This window comes from Electrona antarctica (assembly GCF_951216825.1).
Source record: "Electrona antarctica genome assembly, chromosome: 24".
Lineage (NCBI taxonomy): Eukaryota > Metazoa > Chordata > Actinopteri > Myctophiformes > Myctophidae > Electrona > Electrona antarctica.
The window spans coordinates 12,593,446-12,614,090 of NC_136803.1; the positions used below are offsets into that span (position 1 = coordinate 12,593,446).

General features: G+C 43.0%; 1 protein-coding gene across 1 annotated transcript in view; it reads left to right on the top strand.

Moving 5' to 3' along the window:
- The window catches only part of LOC306917214 (uncharacterized protein), a 184,398-nt gene that overhangs the window by 40,815 nt on the left and 122,938 nt on the right, over positions 1 to 20,645 (top strand). The gene's annotated exons all lie outside the window — the stretch shown is intronic.

Here is a 20,645-nt window from a genome sequence, read left to right on the forward strand (position 1 = left end):
ATCATCACACTCAGAATTTAATTAACACTCATGATTTTGCCGTGGTGCATAATTAGTCAGCATGCTATTGCAGCACAGCCTCGCCATCTCACAGAAAATTAATTCATAAATATTTAATTTGTTGAGCATACGGGGTCAACAAATCCTCCCTCCAGTGTTCTGCTCTCTGCACTGAGATTACTGTACAAACACCCATGGTGGTAGTGGTTGATGTGAAGTGTATTATCACCTGACTGACAAGTCAGAAAGTGGCCATTGCATGGCTGCGATGTTGAGTGGTAATGTGCATAAGCCTGTCACGATTTAATTGTGCTCTTCTTTTCATTACACATTGGAACGTTACAATTTGTATTTCTGTTTGCCTTTCAGGCTTCGTAATCACAAATTGCACAGGACAGATATGACAAATACAAAGAAATCACTGACACATTTAATCATTTTTTAAATATTTTTTTTCTTTCCAAAGAAATTACAAAATAGAGTTTATAGTTGATCTACAATCTTACAACACATGTTGTAAGCTTGTAGATCTGCTATTTCTGCCATTTTTGAAAAAAAGGGGCACGGTGGCAAAGTCGGTAGTGCCTTCGCCTCACAGCTAGAAGGTCCTGGGTTCGATTCCCGCTCGGGACGCTGTGGGCGCTGGCGGCGTGTCCTCTCCTCCGCGTCATCAGTGCCCATACCCGAGGCGGGGTTGGCGAAAGGGCCTTTCTGTGTGGAGTTTGCATGTTCTCCCCGTGTCCCCTATGGTAGGTACCCTCACAAAAACATGCAGTAATCCTGGTCTCTACACTGTCTCCCCCTGGCCAGCCGGGGCGCCTGATGGAGGGGAAAGGAACTGGTTGGAATAACGTGTTCCTTCCACACGCTACGTCCAACCAGGGGAACTCCTGTCAGGTGTAAAGGAGCAACTTGGACACTCATGCATGAAGGAAGCATGAGTTCAAGTCCGTTGCTCTCCCCAGGTTGGCGGAGGGTGTGTAGAGCCCAGGATCACATTAGATAATTGACACAGGGGTGAAAAATGGGTTACAAAATTGTGGGATAAAAATGATTAAAAAAAAGAATAATAATAATTTGAAGAAAAAAAAGAAAATGTGATGACATTTTTCAACTTGGAAACGACTGACTATTATACAAAACGATGATGTAATCATTGTGACAGGCCAACCCCATCCATCCAACCAGGGTTGTTTTTGGCAGCAAATAGTCTCTTGAATAGTTCTCATTTAGTTTTAGTCACAATTTAGTCACCCGTTATGTTTTAGTGTTTTAGTGTTCTAGTTTTAGTCGACTAAAATCTGTTTTAGTGGGCCTTGATGCTGTCGTAACTCGTAATGGTTGATTTTACACTTTGCTGAAAATAGCAGATCTACAAACTCACAACGCGTCACAACGTGAGCTTGTAGATCTTTTCAGCATGCAACCAAGTGTAAAATGACTTGTGTCTTTTACTTATACTGGATCTCTTGTCCACTACTAGTCTCTTTCTAACATTTTAGTCTAGTTTTTATTTGTTGACAAAATCGACAGTATAGTTACCGTAGTCATAGTTTTAGTCATCATGGCTTAGTTTTTATTTAGTTTTCCTCGGTGAAAAAAGGTAGTCGACGAACATTTTTCCTCATGGTATTAGTCGACGAAAAACAACAGTGCATCCAACAACAGATTGCATGGGAGGAAAAGGACCAAAGGAAAGTGAACATAAAACAACACACACACACACACACACACACACACACACACACACACACACACACACACACACACACACACACACACACACACAAACACCCTGATGGACCTGATGGAACACAGGGGTTTACGTTACGTAACGCCGAGGAGAATCCCAGGGCCTTGTGTGATTACTGAACACACTTGGGAGATTACATCATGGATTGAGGAGGTTTATCTGGCTAGATGCTGGGAAGTGTGTGTGTGTGTGTGTGTGTGTGTGTGTGTGTGTGTGTGTGTGTGTGTGTGTGTGTGTGTGTGTGTGTGTGTGTGTGTGTGTGTGTGTGTGTGTGTGTGTGTGTGTGTGTGTGTGTGTGTGTGCGTGCTCCCATGCTTCCTGTGTGCGTGTCATTGTTTGTGTACCACACATATGCACGAAATATTGCATGCATGCACAAGTGTGTATATATAAATCTTGCCTAGCGTTCTGTGCATTGATGAACATTACATGTGTGGTCACTGATGAACATTACATGTGTGTGTGTGTGTGTGTGTGTGTGTGTGTGTGTGTGTGTGTGTGTGTGTGTGTGTGTGTGTGTGTGTGTGTGTGTGTGTGTGTCTAGTGGATTGGTGTCTATATTGCATGCTGCGACGGTCAGGGGCAGGTTTACAGTGAGATAACTAACTGTGAAGTCCAGAGATGGATTATGTTTTAATAATAGTTCTTCCGTTTGTTACTGTACCATGACTGCTTGTCATACTGCAGTACGGGTGGGGTCAGTACAGTACAGTACAGTACAGTACAGTACAGTACAGTACAGTACAGTACAGTACAGTACAGTACAGTACAGTACAGTACAGAGGCATCATCAGGTGCTTTGGTCATTTTGTCTCGCGTGCAGCCTTCCTAACAGCTTCAGTAAAGCAAAAAATAATCATAATATATACATAATGATTTATATAGCGCTTTTCAATGTATTCAAAGTCGTTGTGGTGAGTATTTAGAAGTCAATTCTGTACTTGACTGGGAGCCAGTGGAGTTCAGACATTCTAAGACAGTGTTTCTAAACATAATGGGCTGTGAGAATAGTGTGCCCAAAATTATTGCCAAAAAAACACTACCATTTTGATTGATATGATAAATCATAAATTGATCCAGTCAGAACACAGTCGATTGATTGACCATTAAAATAAACATGCTCTGAGAAATTTTCAAGAATTCACTTCTATTGCTCAGTGTCAGTGTCAGATTGAAACCACGGTTCGAAGAGAAGTCAAGTCATGCGTTTTATTTTAGTTGATGTTTTACCGTCGTATAAAGCCGGCTTCTGGATAGTGTGGGGGCAAGAGGTTACCAAGTGTCAGCATCATCGGCCCAGGGATCACAGCGACGGGGGCAAAGGTCACAGGGCTGGGCAGAAAACTGGCAGAAAGAATTTGGAACCGGACACATGGTGCTCTGCTGTGTCAGACCAACTGAGAGAGACACCCGTGATTGAGCGCCGACTCAGCTGTTTCTGTTTGTTTGTTTTCAGATAAACTTTGAGTGACTCTCCCGGCTTGCATGCTGGTCTATTTTTGGAATTCTCCTTCTAGTACTGCTCTCAACGTGCTATCCTGTGCTAAAACAAGAGCTATTGGTGAACTAAACTTGCATGTTTGTATGTAGAGACTCAATGTAGTCCTGTCACCTCCCTAGACATGTGGGGAGAGGTTGTACTAGTGCATTCTCAACATGGGGTCCGGGGACCCCCAAAGGGTCCTAGAAGTTGCCCAGCTTAATTTGTTTGATCTGTAATTTGGAGAGTGTACAAAAGGAACCAAATGGACCCTTACAGATATGTATACAAAAGGAACCAAATGGACTCTTACAGATCTGCACAAGTGGAACCAAATGGACCCTTACAGATCTGTAATTCAGAGATTGTACACTTTGAGAGATATGGGGGTCCGTGGCCTAATGCCAAACTGCCAGTCTCTGATAAATCAAATGGTTTTGGAACTACAGGTGTACAACGGCCACATTAACCTAATTTGCTACATGGGCTGCTGCCTCGTATCCCAGCTGGCATGAGCGCTGCTCAGCGACCCCAGGCACCGCCCACTCAGCGTATGAGTAACACGGCTTGGGTGCTACAAGTTGTGTAACTTGGGTGCTACAAGTTGTGTAACGTGGGTGCTACAAGTTGGTGTGTTACAAGTTGTGTAACTTGGGTGCTACAAGTTGGGTGCTACAAGTTGTGTAACTTGGGTGCTACAAGGCTTGGGTGCTACAAGGCTTGGGTGCTACAAGTTGGTGCTACAAGTTGAGTAACACGGCTTGGGAGCTACAAGTTGTGTGAGCACTGGGAGCCCATGGTAGAAGGCGATGCGCTCCACTTCAGCACTGGGAGCCCATGGTAGAAGGCGATGCGCTCCACTTCAGCACTGGGAGCCCATGGTAGAAGGCGATGCGCTCCACTTCAGCACTGGGAGCCCATGGTAGAAGGCGATGTGCTCCACTTCAGCACTGGGAGCCCATGGTAGAAGGCGATGCGCTCCACTTCAGCACTGGGAGCCCATGGTAGAAGGCGATGTGCTCCACTTCAGCACTGGGAGCCGATGGTAGAAGGCGATGCGCTCCACTTCAGCAATCCATCTCACATGGGTCTAGTGCACTGTGAAAGGGGGATTGACTCCCTCACTCTGGCTGCAGAGCGACCTACTTACGTACTTAAACCATGATGAATTACAGTACATCACTATGATTTTTACTAAGATACATAGGCATTGGCTTTTAAATTAAGATCAATAATAAAAGCCCTGTACTCTTTCTCTCTCTCTCTCTGTCATCTGACTCCTCTCACCCTCTCTCACTCGAAAGCACTTTAATAAACTCGCTAAAACGCTGTGACGTACACGGCGACAAGCCAAACTTCCCTTTTAAATAATTGTATATGCTTTGACTGATTGATGAAAAAAAAATTGAAAGAAACATTTGAAAGATGGAAATCCGTTCAGAATTGCATGCAGGATCTTAAAGGACAACTTTAGTTTTTTTCAACCAAGGTTCATGTTTTAGGTTGTTATTAGAGAAAGTAAAACAAATAATAATTTGCTGCTTTCTTTCGTTTTAGGGATTTTAGCTGTTTTTCACAGTGGGCGGGGGAATTCGAGCATGGAGCTAAAGCAATATGTATTGTTTTACAACATTTTATAGCGATTTCTTTTTTATTATTTACTATAGTCCTACTAGACCCCAATAAATTACATCTGGCCACAAAAAATCACGGGATCTACTGAATGTGTCAAGCTGACATATTGAGCCTATGACACACAGTGTGGTTTCCCCCAGTAGGCTACCTTCACATTCAGTAGATCCTGTGATCTTTTGTGGCCAGATGTAATTTCTAGGGGTCTAGTAGTACTATAGTAAATAATAAAAACTGAAATCGCTATAAAATGTTGTAAAAAAATACATATTTAGCCCCATGCTCGAATGCCCCCGCCCCCCTGTCAAATACAGCTAAAATCCCTAAAACGAAATAAAGCAGCAAATGGAAAAAACATTAACACTCATCTTTTACTTTCTCTAATAACAACCTAAAACATGAACCTTGGTTGAAAAAAACTAAAGTTGTCCTGAGACGTAGTGAGCATTTTTAGAGCATATCCGTGGTCATCAGATGGGCATATCTAACAATAGATGCCAAATCAATGGCATTTGTATAATCAAAAGTCCATACAAATCCAATTTTAATTACTTCCTTTGCATTAAAACGTGATTGCCTGGCTTACGTTTCAGACTGAAACTTAAAAATAAAATGACCGAAAAAGCCATTGCACCCCGACTTTAAGGCCGGTGATCACATGTGGTGCGCACATCTTGCAATGCATGTTGCGTTGTACCCTTGCGTTGCAACCTTATATTGATCAGAATGATTGATGATCAGCTGTTGTGTTAGAGAGAATGGTCCTCCTCATTCTGTAATGTTCTGCACATGGACAAAGTGGCATCTGTGTGGTGCATATGGCCTACAAAGATGATTAGCCCATTTTGGGGCGAGAACCCCTTTTGGTGTTAGCATCATGTCATGCTTTAGCTATTGAAAAATAGCAGATCTACAAGCTCATAGCGCGCCACCGAGTGGCGCGCTACGAGCTTGTAGGTCTGCTATTTTTTGAAAAATCGAAGAACGACTGACATAGAAACACAGCTTTTTCAGAAAACTGTCAGGATGTAGAAGACATTTTTAGAATCTGATCTCAGGTCAGCCCCACCACTGGGCGCGGTGATGATTACAGCCAGCTCCGTTCATTACTGTACATCTTTTATCAAAATCCTTTGTCGGTTCACCTCCGTGACCTCTCGGCATGATGCAATGTTTGTTGGTGGATCGGCTGGATTGGACAGGGAACGGTCCCGGGGACCAATTTGGCCGCACGCCAATCAAATCGCTGGCCGGCAATCAAACTCTAGTCATTCCGTTTTCGCCCGCCTATCCCACTGGCCCCGAGCAGGAATCACTTTGCAATGTAAACGCTGTCCTGATGGACAGAGAGAGAGTGTAAATACCAGTCAGCAAGCTGAGGCTGATTTAGACTTTGATTCGCATGAGGTGTCGCGCGCCCCAAGAAAACTAGCAGATCTACAAGCTCACGTCGTGTTATGCTGCAGCGCACTGTGAGCTTGTAGATCGGCCATTTTTGGTGTGCGACACCTGCAAGCGGCTTAAAGATTTTTGTACTTTTTCTGTTTTGATGTGTATGGAGACCCCCAGGTGTGGTTATGCTATTCAAATATGTCTTCCCTGTGTATTTTTGGTTTCTTCCTGAAAGCTGAGAGCCTTTGCGTCAAATGGCCCTAGTAGCCTACACCACTTTAGTGACATCATAACCCTAACCCCTCCCCCATTATCCTACAACAACAGCTGTGGGTTCAGATGGGTGGTGTTAAGGTGAAAACCAGGTATACTTTCTGTAACCCTAACCCCTCCCCCATTATCCTACAACAACAGCTGTGGGTTCAGGTGGGTGGTGTTAAGGTGAAAACCAGGTATACTTTCTGTAACCCTAACCCCTCCCCCATTATCCTACAACAACAGCTGTGGGTTCAGGTGGGTGGTGTTAAGGTGAAAACCAGGTATACTTTCTGTAACCCTAACCCCTCCCCCATTATCCTACAACAACAGCTGTGGGTTCAGGTGGGTGGTGTTAACTCTTTGAGAGTTTCAAGGATTTCTATATAGTTTTTAGACTTCTCTATGGCAGAATGGCGTTTTTGAATGATTTATTGAAAATTCTCTGCTGTGAATGTGTGACAACGAAAGACCTTCAGAGAAAGCTTGGCTTGTCTGCTTCCAGGAAAAAAATGAACTGAGTTGATAAAATGTTTAGTTGTGGTGTTGGAAGCCATTTAAAAGAGCCTGCATTTACACTGGGTAGTGTTTCTAGGACAACAAAAAAAGTTATGACCGGTTGAAGTTTTATTTTCTAAATAACTTTTTTTCTGCTGGGCGTACATAGCCATGCAATATCTCATTTTAAAGGGTGAGTTGTCTAGTTCAATTAAAATAAAATAAAAAGTTTCTCACATGTACCACTGTAGATATTTTGCCATCTATAAATAGCATGGTCAGTCATGATCAATCTGACCTATCCAGCTAAAAGTCCCCCTAGCTCTGAAATGGAACATCATATAAACTCAATTCTTTTTTGGGGTAAAATTAGACATTCTAACGCACATTTTGATATATACCATGTTTACATAGTCTTACCAGTACCGTGTCTATTCATGCATGTATCTCAAAAACCTGTTGTGAAGAAACAGTTTTGATAAAAAAACTCATCCAAGGACATTGTTTTGATATGACTTTGTGCCCATGATATGTATCAAAATATAGACTTGAATGTATACTGTATTATAACAAAAAAATTGGGTTCTTACCATCTACCGTTAGAGTAAATCACAGTTGAAACTCGCTTAGTCAAACCATAAACCTCAGACTAGTGAACAAAATAGCCATGACAGGTCTAACTCATTGTAAAAGCTTGTCTTTTATTTTTTATGACTACTAACATAATACAATTATAATAAATATTACAGAAAATAAATAGGCCTACATACAAAACAGTTGTCCCCAAACTCCCCAGTGTCCCCAAACCACTGCATTCCAGTTCTTGACGGTGTGTGTGTGTGTAGGCTAAATTAAAAAAAAAAACAACAACTGAAATGAATGAATGCATCCGGTTCAGTGTCGGAGAACTCCATCGCAGTCTTGACTCTTCGTCTTCATCATCATCATCATCATCATCATCATCCTCCTCCTCCGATGCCAGTTCTAAATATATAAAAATAAACATTTAGCTGTAGTCAGCCCGGCCAATAGCCAGTTGGGGGGGGGGGGGGGACGTAGGCTATCTGACATCATCGTCATCATCATCATCACACGGAGACACACTAAACAATGTACAATCATGATTGTATACAATATACAATGAATGCAATTATCATGCAAGCTCAGACGTCAATGAAACGTCATACAGATCTTATATAATACGCTACTGTTAGCTTCACTCCCCGTCCCCCCTCCGATCCTTGTAGCAACGTCATCATAACCACGCGTTGCTTCAGTAAACGATGCATGTTTGTTCTCCGTCTTTGTAGACAGTAAATAAAAGGAGCGAACATTACTCTAAAGATCAGATCGCCTATAAGGCACGCTACAATATAAAATACTTGTACTGCCATGCGTGCATGCCTGCTACGATACATTTGTACTGCACCAACCAACCGATCGACACCAACCCCCCCCTCCAGCCCTTAGCCAGCACCAATGCACCGACCAACACCATTAGCCAGCACCTTCGGTGCTGGCTAATGGCTGGGGGCCATCGTGGTGAGTCATTCTGACGTCATGATCTGACTAGTAGTAGTAATTATCCAAGCATCTATTTGTAGCGATCATCTTATGATTTCTGATCACTATAGAAGGGCATTTTCTACAATAAGATTACCTCAAAACATTCCGGGTTGATCGTCTTCTTCAATGGTTTCCCGGTATAGCTCATCGGACGACGATGGGGAGACAATGAAAAAAGGAGGGAGGGAGCAGCGAGTCTCGCTGTAAGCACTGGACCAGGGCTACTCCGCCTGGAGAAGGCGACTGGGACGCGTATGGATCAATACTACTACCACAAAACTCGCTCAAATAAATAGTACTGCTTTCAACTTTTTCTGCTAGAAAATCGCTCGGGCGAGACGGCAAACAGGCAAAACAATGAAAACTATGAAGACTCCCTCTGCCCCCACTGTTTACAGGGGGTGGGACCAGCTTCCAATGGCAACACGTACACGTGTGTCACGTGACACGGGTTTTCTGGGTAATGTAGTTGGAATATAAGCTCAGGAATTTAAACAGCGCTTCGGAGCATATTAATATGTTTAGATTCATCAAAAACTGTGAAGACGCCAATTGGCGTCATTGATCATTTACGGAATTCTGATGAAGACGCCAATTGGCGTCTTTCATCTTCTAAGGGTTAAGGTGAAAACCAGGTATACTTTCTGTACACTTTTTTTTTTTTTTTAATCTTCCTCCTAGACCTAGTATAATCATAATAATCATCTGATGATCATGTTTTTAATCACAGCACTCCATCTTTAACACCTTGGAGGCGCAGGACGGAGATCACCGTCAAGTTCAAGTGCACGGTCATGTGCCCGATACGGAGATTGATTAATCTCCGTCAAATTAGTGATATGAAAACTGATCGCATACAGCCTAGAGGCGCTTGTTGCGCCTCAAGGTGTTAAGGCCTTGGAGCGGAAAACAACGCCTACTGGAATTGAGGGCGAGAAATGAAGCAGGGACCCCCACTACATGCTTTATAAAACTGTGTTGCACATTTCTTTCATAGAAAGCTTCATAGATTTGTTTGACAGCTATCGTCAGTGTATGTTGGATACTAAATACTATTTAACTTGACCTTTCACTCTGTCCTTAGTCTGCTCTCTCTGCTCTTTCCCCCTCTACAGTGGTTTTCAACCCTTTTCATATCAAGCCACCTGGAACCCCCTTAAGGTCCCCCCCCCCCTACTAGTAACTCTGAGATGGGGTCCCATACCCCCTTGAAGACCCCCCTGGTCTACAATGTGCCATGCAGCGTCACAGTAAACCTCTTGACCAGCTGACTGTTGCTTCCTGGGCAGCTCCCAGCGCTTGTGTCCTTGCATAAAGTGACCCAACTCATATCGCATGCAGTTATGCATGGCAGGCAGCATGTGGAATTTCCATTCCAAGATGTAGAATGCTGAGCTCCATCCTAGTGTGTCCTTCCAGCAGAGAGTAAGGCATTCAAATCGATTTATCGATTTATCGATTTCATTAACACAAGTCGATTCAGATTAGGAGAAGTCAAAAGTTGAAAAAAAGTTTTCCCCATATCATATTTTTTGCTCTATGTGTGCGTGTGTACAGAATTCAAACTGTATCATTGATTATTGTCACGGACAGAAGTCATTATTTCCCTTTGCATATATTTCCCTTTGCATTGCATTCAGAACGCGGCCTTAATTTACAAACGAACTGCAGCTGTGGCTCTCAGCGCGCGGTGTCCCACTATTGACTGGCTGAATGTGAAGTTTGAACTGCGCTGTGTCAGAGAGAAGTAACAGATAGAAGCGCGGAAACTTTATCCCCAAACGATATCCCCCTCACCTCCGTGTTGGAAATAAAACGTCTGGCTTTCCGAGGCTACATCCGTGCTGACGCAATGACTGTCCTGTTTCTGGTTTAGCTTTACGTGTGGGGCACATCACATGAACCTCTCCGTCTCCGGTCAGTGCGGGTTGTTGTTTATTTGCGTTATCGAGTTGGAGGAGGAGGAGGAGGAGGAGGAGGAGGAGGAGAAGGTTCACGTGGAAGGTAATGCAGATTGTATTCTGATGATGTGCCAAACTGCTGCTGGCTGCTGTGATGATAATATATAGACCTATGTCTTCTATATTGTGTTCTGAAGGTCGGGCTGACTGCCACTAGTGTTAACTTAATGTTATATTTTGTATTGTGTTCTCGGTGTGCTGCGCGCTGCTGCTGGCGCTGTGTGTGCCCCTGTGTGCCCCCTCTCCTGTTGTGTTGTCTTTTCTGGTCTGTGTACCAGTGTGCGACGCACACACTGTTTAGTATTTACTATTATAGTTTTATGTTTTGATAATCAGCGCTTTTCCATATAGATGATACATACACTGTGCCATATTGGAGAGGCCACTGTGTGTGTGCGCAGTGCTTTGTTTGACATGCTCCGTATTTGAGCGCGAGCACCTCCACCCGCCCCTGTTAAGCCCCCCCGCCCCCCCCCCCGTCATACAAAACGATAAATCGACTCAACTTCGACTTTACTGTCTGACAAGTCGACTTGGAAAAATCTCAAGTCGTTAATGCCCTATGCCAGAGACTACACCGCTAATAAGCAGATAGCCGTTTTACTGATGAGGGAATTATGGTCAAATCCAGATAGTTTGCAGGTTTGTTTGAGTTGTCATGTATCCCCCCCCACGCTTGTGTGTCTACCATTGTTTGTGTTCAAGCAATTGTTTTGTAAATCTGAACAAATAAGTGTGTGTGTGTGTGTGCGCGTGTGTGCGTGTGTGCGTGTGCGTGCGTGCGTGCGTGCGTGCTGCTGTAGTTGACAAATAATCCAGGTGTCTGTATTAGAGATAGCCTGCACCTTTGACCCTAGCTTAGAGCCTTTACCAAGGGATAAATCATAAATACCAACTTGTGATGCTGTTACTTATACCCACAGAGAGTACTGAGTGACGTGCTTGTTGTATCATAAAGACATAATGCCATGATCGTGTGAATTATGCAACCTTACTGCACCTCGTGTCCTTGTATGCTCTCCTTTATGTGGACATAAATAAATGGATAAAATGTGAGTGTGTTTGTGAGAGAGAGAGAGTAAAAGAGAGAGAGAGAGAGAGAGAGAGAGAGAGCATGTGGATCTGAATGTTAGACCTTTGCAACAAACTGCTGACCACATTGCTGACCAGCAAGGCAGCACTATCGATACCACATTACCAGCCAAAAGTGTGTGTGTGTGTGTGTGTGTGTGTGTGTGTGTGTGTGTGTGTGTGTGTGTGTGTGTGTGTGTGCGTGTGCGTGTGCGTGCACTTGTGTACAAACGTGTCAGCATGTATCGAGTGTATCGAGAGAGTCAGCATGGTGTTTACCGTGCTCGGCTTGTTGTCGTAGGTGCACGTTACATGTTTATCTATGGTCTTATTAGAGGTCTTTCATATGCTAATCTCAGCGGGAAGAGATTTATCACACAGTCGCAAACACACGTGCGTCTGCACCCACACACACACACACACACACACACATGCTTGGCTAAGTGGGGATTTAGGGGGTAAATCTGCCCGTGGCGGCGTCTCCAAACAGAGGCCTTTCATAGACATCAGATGGGCTAATGTTTTTAAAGCCACAATCCAGTCAATAATGACTAAAATGCTGTGGTAGTGTCGGCCATGCCACTTAGGTAATGTCCACTCTCCGCTGTCGGAAAGGGAACCTTGTTGTATGTCAAAAAACGTAATTCTTTTTTTCAGGAAATGGAATGAAAATGTCCAGAAATTGTGAAAATAGCAGATCTACAAGCTTGTAGATGTGCTATTTTCACTACTTTAACCTGACACTCTTGCACGACGAAGAAGTCCATCAAGTTGCGTGGGGGGGAAAAAGATGGAAATTTGGAGATACAAGGTTTCTGTCCAACAGTGAGAATATAAACCACTAAGAGGTAATGTAAGGTAATGCTTACCTTTACATCTACTTTACATCTTACAACGGTCGCTGCCTCAGCAGAAACCTGTGTATGTTATACACAGCACCCGCCGGGTGGAATACTTGTATGTCCAAAACTGTTAATTTTCTGAAAATGGAAAATGAAGAGCCTGTGTTAAAATGGATCCAATGCAGTTATTGTTTTGTCACAAGCTGTTCAAATCAATTTACCAAAACACATAAACAAAATTGAGATGTGGAGATACAAGGTTTCTGTAGCTGTCTTTCATGTTAGCAAATGCCCTTGACCGGCCTCAGGCGCATTGAAGGACACTTAGACAAACAGTGTACCTGCCAGGTGTGATGTTTTAGCCGGGGCTTCTAAGTGACTGCTTGTGTCTATTGATCCTATTCGCACGGCACATGTCACCACCACGTGATTGTATGATCAATGGGTTCCGAGGGGACTCTGTATAAACGTAAATGTGGCTATACTGCTTACAAATTTTGCGACACATTTCAAGATTCAATTCAAGATTCAATAATTTATTTGCCATGCCAACAAGTTGATAGGAATTTGTCTTCGTTCATACTCAACATATACAGACAACCAAAGATACAAAAACAAAAAGGACAATACAAAAACCAGCAGCATAGGGAATTACATTCAGTTTTTAAAGTGCTATATGCATATTGCTACATACATACATCTATCAGCCCAACTGTGCCTAATGAATCAAGTTCAGATGTCTAATGGCTACGAGGTAAGTGCTATCTCTGAAGCGAGATGTTGAGCTCTTGATGCTTCTATATCTCCTGCCTGATGGGAGGAGATTGAAGAGGTAATGTGCAGGATGAGAGTTGTCTGCAATGATTTTTTTTTGCCTTCCTAATTATTCTGGTGGAATAGAGTGAGGAAAGTGTAGGGAGGCTACATCCAATGGTTTTTGATGCGCGACGTACTACTCTTGTGGCATGTGACTTTGTTGTGGTCCAAAGGTATACAGTGCAGTATGGCAGGAGATGCAGTCGGGAGTGTTTCATATAGTGGATACTACATTCCGTATAGGTTTAAAGTGCTCATTATGGCCTAATAGGACGCTTCTTTTGGGCTTGTTTACATAGACCTGGTCCCAAAATCTGTGGAAGTAGTGCTCACGACCTGAGACAAGCTCGGAATATTGTATCTGACCCCTTGCATGTGTTGTACCGAGAGTACGAGCTAATGCCATCCGGTAGGAGGTATAGAACTCCACGGTATGTGTATAATAGATTTAAACACTATTTTGTTCCCCTGTCAATCAAAATGCTCAATCAGAGATTGCCGAATGCACTTTACTGACTCAGAGATTCAGGGAAGCACTTTATTGACTAGTTGCACTTTATCAAAGGAATGTGTGCAATATCTCTGTTTTGTGTATGTTGGGTGTTTCATGGTGTTTTTCCTTTTTGTATGTGAACGTGTCTGTTATTTGTATGCAGCTGTGACTCTGTCTCCAAGACAAATTTCTCCCAAGGGAGACAAATAAAGACAACCTTGAACCTTGAACCTCGTTGCAGCGAGTCAGTGCTAACTGCCGAAGACCAATGAGACAGAGAAGTGATTGTACAGCGTTATTGTTGACACAGTGGCTGCGATGCCGTGACCGGTGCAGAGTCGACCCGCCACAGGTGTGAACGTGTCGATCTCCGCTAACGAGGCCGTATTCCACTTCATTGGGAATTGATCGCGTCCGTCCTCAAGTCAATGGGAACCTGCTGTGTCAGAAAAAGGCTGAGGGACAGCGAGAGAATCATTGATTGTATACCTGTGTGTACGGAGTGCACGGCACGCACTCCTGTGCATGTCCGGAGGGGGGTGATTGTGTGTTTGTGTGTGCGTGCGTGTGTGTGTGCATGCGTGCTCGCGCTCGCTCTCTCATGCACTTGCACGTGTCTCTTAGAACATTGCCTCTGGTAACAATGAGGTCGACCCTACAGCATTGACACAGTGTCTCCTTTATATTCAAGGTACGTTAGCACGTGTGTGTGCGTGTGTGTGTCTGCGTGCGTGCGTGCGTGCACGCGTGCGTGCGTGCGCGCGCATGTGTGTGTTTGTTTGCACGTACATGCGTGTAGTGTGCATGTCTGTGTGCACACTGTCGCTCTATCGCCTCTACATCTCTGAGCGGTTAGAGAACGAAGCACCCGGTGTGAATTGTAATGTGCAACACGGTAACAAGCAGCCGGATTTCTCATTCTCCTGCAGTATACTAGTGGAAGAAGTACTCTTTTGCTTTTGCTTAAGTAAAAGTTAGTAAAGTTACACATAAAACTTTGGCGCTCAAAAATGTACTCAAAAGATACCAATTACAAGTTGTCAACCACATTACCAAATCAACAACAATTGTGCATATTATAACAGCCCATTTAGACCTTGTGTAACCTATACGTTGTTAGCAACATCGTTTTCAGAAAACCTTAGGTTAGGTTTTTGAAGGCTTTTTAGAATCGGCCTCAGGTCTCATTCATAATGTCGCTGTCTGGCAGAAACCTATCTTTCAACGTATTGTGTTTTTATGTTGTCGTTTCCATTTCCATTTCCGTTCCATTCTCTTGACCCGACAGTGTCATGTTTTGCTGTTATTGACAATCTACATACACACCTGACACTGCACTTCCTATCAACCTGGAAGTGAGTCCAGGCAATGCAAGTTGGTTACAGGACTGATGCAGTGGGACACAGGCCTGCTGCTTATCTCAGTTTATTTGTTTGCTACTTCTACTCTCTGGCACACAAACACCTTTACTCAAATACTGTACTTGAGCATCAGTTTGAGGTAATTTTACTTTACCTAATGATTTAAAAATGTTGATACTTCTGCTACAACAAATATTGTATGTGTTCACTGTCTCTACTACAATAATGTGAAAACGTTGATTAGTAGTTACTTTATAGATTTCAATTATTAACCACTGAAGGCATATTTTATGCTTTGGCTGTTCAAATCCAATCTGCATTCATTTTTTTTTAATGTTGAAGAATAAGTTAAGTTTGAGAACGACACATTTAGACAAATTATGTATAGCTCAGTTCTATCCTAGTTGATAATCAATTATTCACTAACATTTTGTTACTGATCCATTTAATGTCAAAAAAGGGATAGTTAATGTAAAGTGCCAATCCAGGAGGTTAATGCCAGCATCATGGGTCCAAAACAGAACAAACAGATTGTACTCCACTAGTGACTCAACATCTCTATCTCCGTACAGGCTATAAATAGAGAGGGCCGGGGGGGGGGGGGGGGGGGTACTGGAAGACAGCCCAAAGACCATGCGATCCGATGTCTGGCAGGTGATTTGCAACAAGAGGTCCTGGACACACAATAACGCTTCCAAGCGCTCCGATGAGAAATTCAAACCAACCTTTACAACTTGTTTCAGGGATGTCAGCTTTGTTTTTCTGACCTTTCTGGAGAACCTGGTTTTCTGACAAGCTTTCTAAGCGGAAACAGAATGGACATCTTCTCTTCTCTTCTCTTCTCTTCTCTTCTCTTCTCTTCTCTTCTCTTCTCTTCTCTTCTCTTCTCTTCTCTTCTCTTCTCTTCTCTCCTCTCCTCTCCTCTCCTCTCCTCTCCTCTCCTCTCCTCTCCTCTCCTCTCCTCTCCTCTCCTCTCATCCATCCATTCACCCATGTCCCGGCCCTGGTTGATTTAGTAGGCCACGGTGATAAGGAATAATATGTCAGAGAGAGAGAGTGATTGCTGCTTGGATTAAGAGAGATGTAGGGATACAAATCTATGATGTCATTGTTTACACAAGTCACACAACACTGGTGTGTGCGGGTGTGCGGTCCCTTGATCTCCTGTAATGAGAGCTCACCAAGAACGTCTCGTAATGCCTCATTGCATGCTGGGAAGGCACATGTGACTTTGCGTCTTCTGATAGTGGAAGAGGGGTCTGTCTGGATTTAACAACTAAATGAAATTAAATTGAATGAATCGGTGGATTCATGTAGTATGGCATGTTCGTTTGTTTTGTATGTGTGTGTGCGTGTGCGTGTCCGTGTGCGCGTGTGTGTGTGCGTGCGTTCGTGCAGCAGCAATGTCTCTCTGACATATTCCTTATTACATAACATCACCGTCATCACAAACAAATGTGTCATCACATTTGGGCAAGTGACTAAGGCCGAATATGTTATTTGGATGACCCTACAAGCTCACTGCATCGAGATGCAACACATTGTGTGCTTGTAGATCGGCTATTTTCAAAAGGATACACTTTTAACTTGTGAAATGGAACATTCTGCATAACTTTCTACTTTTGGTACTTTAGGTGCATTTTGATACGTACATTTTGAATTCCAAACTTTTACTTGTAACAGAGTGTTTCTATATTGCAGTATTGATACTTTTACTTAACACATATCTTGATAAAGACACACAGACATGGTCATCTCACACCTGAGTGGTGGTGGTGGTGGTGGTGGTGGTGGTGGTGACCTTGGGAGCTGAATTGATATTCATGGCGGGACACAACCTGCATGAGAAGAGAGTCTTGTTTTTTGTCCTCTCTCTCCGCTCATCTCTCTAGCTTTAGAAGAAGTACGATACCACAATGTAGAAATGTGTTGGTGTCATGGCAGAAACCAGACACCACTTATCTCCAAATTGATTGATCACACTACAGCGGCACACAAAAACATATGAAAAGTGGCAGATACGCAAGGGGTTTAAGCTTGTAGATCTGCGACTTTTGTTATTTTTTAATTTGAATCCAGACAATTAACAGTTTTCAACATATGAGGTTTCCACCCGACAGAGACGAAATACAAGTAAAATTCCTGTATTCAACATTTACTTAACTTGTACCAAGTACCAGTATCCGTTATGCAAAATGTCTCATTTCGCAGTTAAAAAGTTTGCATCAGCAATGTTAAAATACCACAATCTATAAAACAGGGCTTTACTTGTTAATGTATGTTCTAATAATACTAATAATATGAATCTACAAAGTAACTCGTGACAAAAACAATTATAGTAAAACAAATACAACATTTGATACTGAGCTGTACTGACGTATCGAAAATTTAAATATCAACTTAAATTGTACTAAAAATTGTACTAAAAAGTACAGTACTTGAGTACGCATACTTAGTTACATGCCACCAATGGCTTTATTGGTATTCATGAGTGGACAGAGCCATGGGAGCTGGCCTTTCCTTCTCCTCTCCTCTTATCACCATGAGTCACCAAACAGCTGTGAGGCACTAACGACGTTCCTATATCCCCCTTTAACGCAATACGAAGAATCGCTCTTTCCAATCAACCTGTAGGTCAGATAAATCTCTCTCTCTCCAGGCTTTGAAAGATAAAAAATCACACCTGTGTTAAGTGAGGGGCGCTCTTATCATCGTATATAATCCAATAAAAAAATGAATATACTTCCTCATGAATTCATTTGTCAACATGCCCTATAGTTCGTTCACGTCACTGAGATAAGGCATTACACAATGCCCCACACTATACAAGATTCAATAGATTCAATACTGTATTGCCATGTCAACAGAGTTGATTGGAATTTGTTTCAGTGACATTCATTGTAGTAACGGGGGATAGAGACAACAATAGAACTACACAGCTTCTACCACTTCTCGGTCATGTTTTATCGAAGCAAAAAATATATATACATTCTCGACGTAAATTCTCCTTTCATTGTCAATGGCATTTAATGTTTGTGTTAGCACAAAAAGCAGATTTGCTACCACAATTTCTGGCTTGGCCGATACCGAATACCGATACCAGTGTTGTGATCTTGTGTTGTGTTTATAGCTATCTAGCTATTTATCTCGTGTTGTGTTTATAGCAGACTCAAATGTGCACTTGCAGTTTAGGCAACTCCAAAGCAAACTCCACATGCCCCAACATTTTATTTACTTGTCATAGTGTCAACACCTTACTCGCCGATACCGATATGACCTGAAAGGACCTGAAATAAGGGCCGATACAGATACTTTTCCGATACCGATACAGTATCGTAGTAATTAGTTACAGCTTTGTATCGCGATCAGTTGCAGCTGTTGATGCCATGTGTACTCATATCGACAGACAGACATACATGCCCAGGGACTAGAGATGAAATTTAGCTTTGGCTAACTCTGGCCCATTTACATTGAGGTGAAAACTGACATGTTGATTAATGAGCTTTGTCCCTGTCAAATAAATAAATAAATAAATACAAACACACAGAGTCAGATGTAGAAGCGGCCTGGCACCGCTTTAAAACAGAAAACACCTAACAAATTCTCATCCTGCCCCGTCTACCGGCCAAGGCTTTTTACTCCATTACAGACCATTGAGACGTCAGTGTTAGCCTTGGAAGACATCAACGTGACGAAACAACACGAGAAGGGTTCCTCGCCCGTTGAATTTGAATAGATGGAGCCTTGAAGATGTTGGTATTACAAGCCCGACTAGGAAGAATAGCTGCTTGTTTTCACTCGGAACGGCATGTGAATTTGAGGGGGGGGAGGGGGGAGGGGGAGTCACTGGGCGGTCAAGGAAAACATTGTTGCTGTTGGGCAGAAACCTCATATCTCCATGTTTTAAAATGTGTGTACAGTTTTCTTTTGTAAATCAATGCTCTGTAGCATGTATACAAAAGTGGCAAAAAATAGCCTATCCACAAGCTCAGTCATGTATGATGCGATGAGTTGTGAGCATGAGGACTGTCCGTTTACTCTAGTTTTTTAAATGGTAAATAAATGGTAAATGGTGCATTTATATAGCGCCTTTATCCAAGGCGCTTTACATAGATTGTGCATTACATTCACCCATTCACACACACATTCATACACCGATGGCGGCAGAAACCATGCAAGGCACCAACCAGCACATCAGGAGCAATTAGGGGTTCAGTGTCTTGCTCAAGGACACTTTGACACTAACTCTGGGGGAGCCCGGGTTCGAACTGGCCACTGAGCCACCGCCGCCCGTTAAACGTTTTGAAATTGACAGTGAAAGTGCTTGCGTGTCGATGTGGACTTTAACCGATGGAATGTATTTTAGTAAGAGCTTGTGACAAAATAATAACTACATCGGTTTTCAATTTCCTGAAAAGTAACTCATACAAGGTTTCCATCCGACTGTGTGCGCTTCATACTTACTGTATATATGAATCCAACGCCAGCAGGTGATCTGCCGCACAATCTCCCAGTAGTGCCGCCACCGCCAATATAGCGGCGACACATATAACTGTAATAATATACTAGTATAGTGTGGCGGCTGCGTTTCACATAAAAAGGAAATCACTTTCAAGGAAAGCACTTGGCCACACAGTGAGACTGGGGGATGCTTATCTGTTCACTTCAGGGGGAAAATAGCCTTTTCATTACCTGCGGTATATTGAGTATACACCTCTATATAACGGAGAAGGAGAGAGGCACTGATTCTTACTGATCTGCTTCTACTGGCGGCTTCTCTGGGTTAGTTGCTCATGTCATAAGGCACAGGGTTGGATCTGCTGAGGGGGGGCAAGAGGGGGACATCCAGGCTTTTTTATATCTGCCACTTTGGTCGTTCCTTTTTTTATGGCCGGGATATGTGTTATCCCTGCTTCTGGTCAGACTAAATGGACACTTTTTGACCTGAGGCCGATTCTACAAAATGTCTTCTAAATCCTAACAGTTTTCTGAAAAACCTATGTTGCTACCGTATATCAGTGGTGCTCAAACCACTTTCATGTCAAGGACATGAAATTAATTATGTATTTGCCTGCAGATACCCATCTCAAAATAGGGACCCCCTAGAAGCAAAGATTTGATTTAATAATGTTTCCATTAAAAAAGAATTATAGATTTTTATGAATAGTAGATCTACAAGCTCATACCGCGACACGAAGTCACGAACTATGAGCTTGCATGTCTGCTATTTTTGAATAGCCAAAGTATAAGATATGTCTAAAACTACACTAGGGGATGGTATGGAACCGTATTCAGCTAGGTGGCTGCACCGACCCACAGGTATAGTTCCGTATTTACTGTTATGTTTTCTCTCTGAAGGCGAGGCAAAGGGCTGCGTAACCTCCGGACACGCGGAAAAACTCAGGTTTACGCAGAGAGCTTACGCACAACCTGTGCACCGTAGCTGGGTTCTGTTGATTATAGTGGCAGCGGACCATTGTGGAGCCAATTCTGTCCCCAGTGTAGCCCGGCCCTTAGATTCCTAG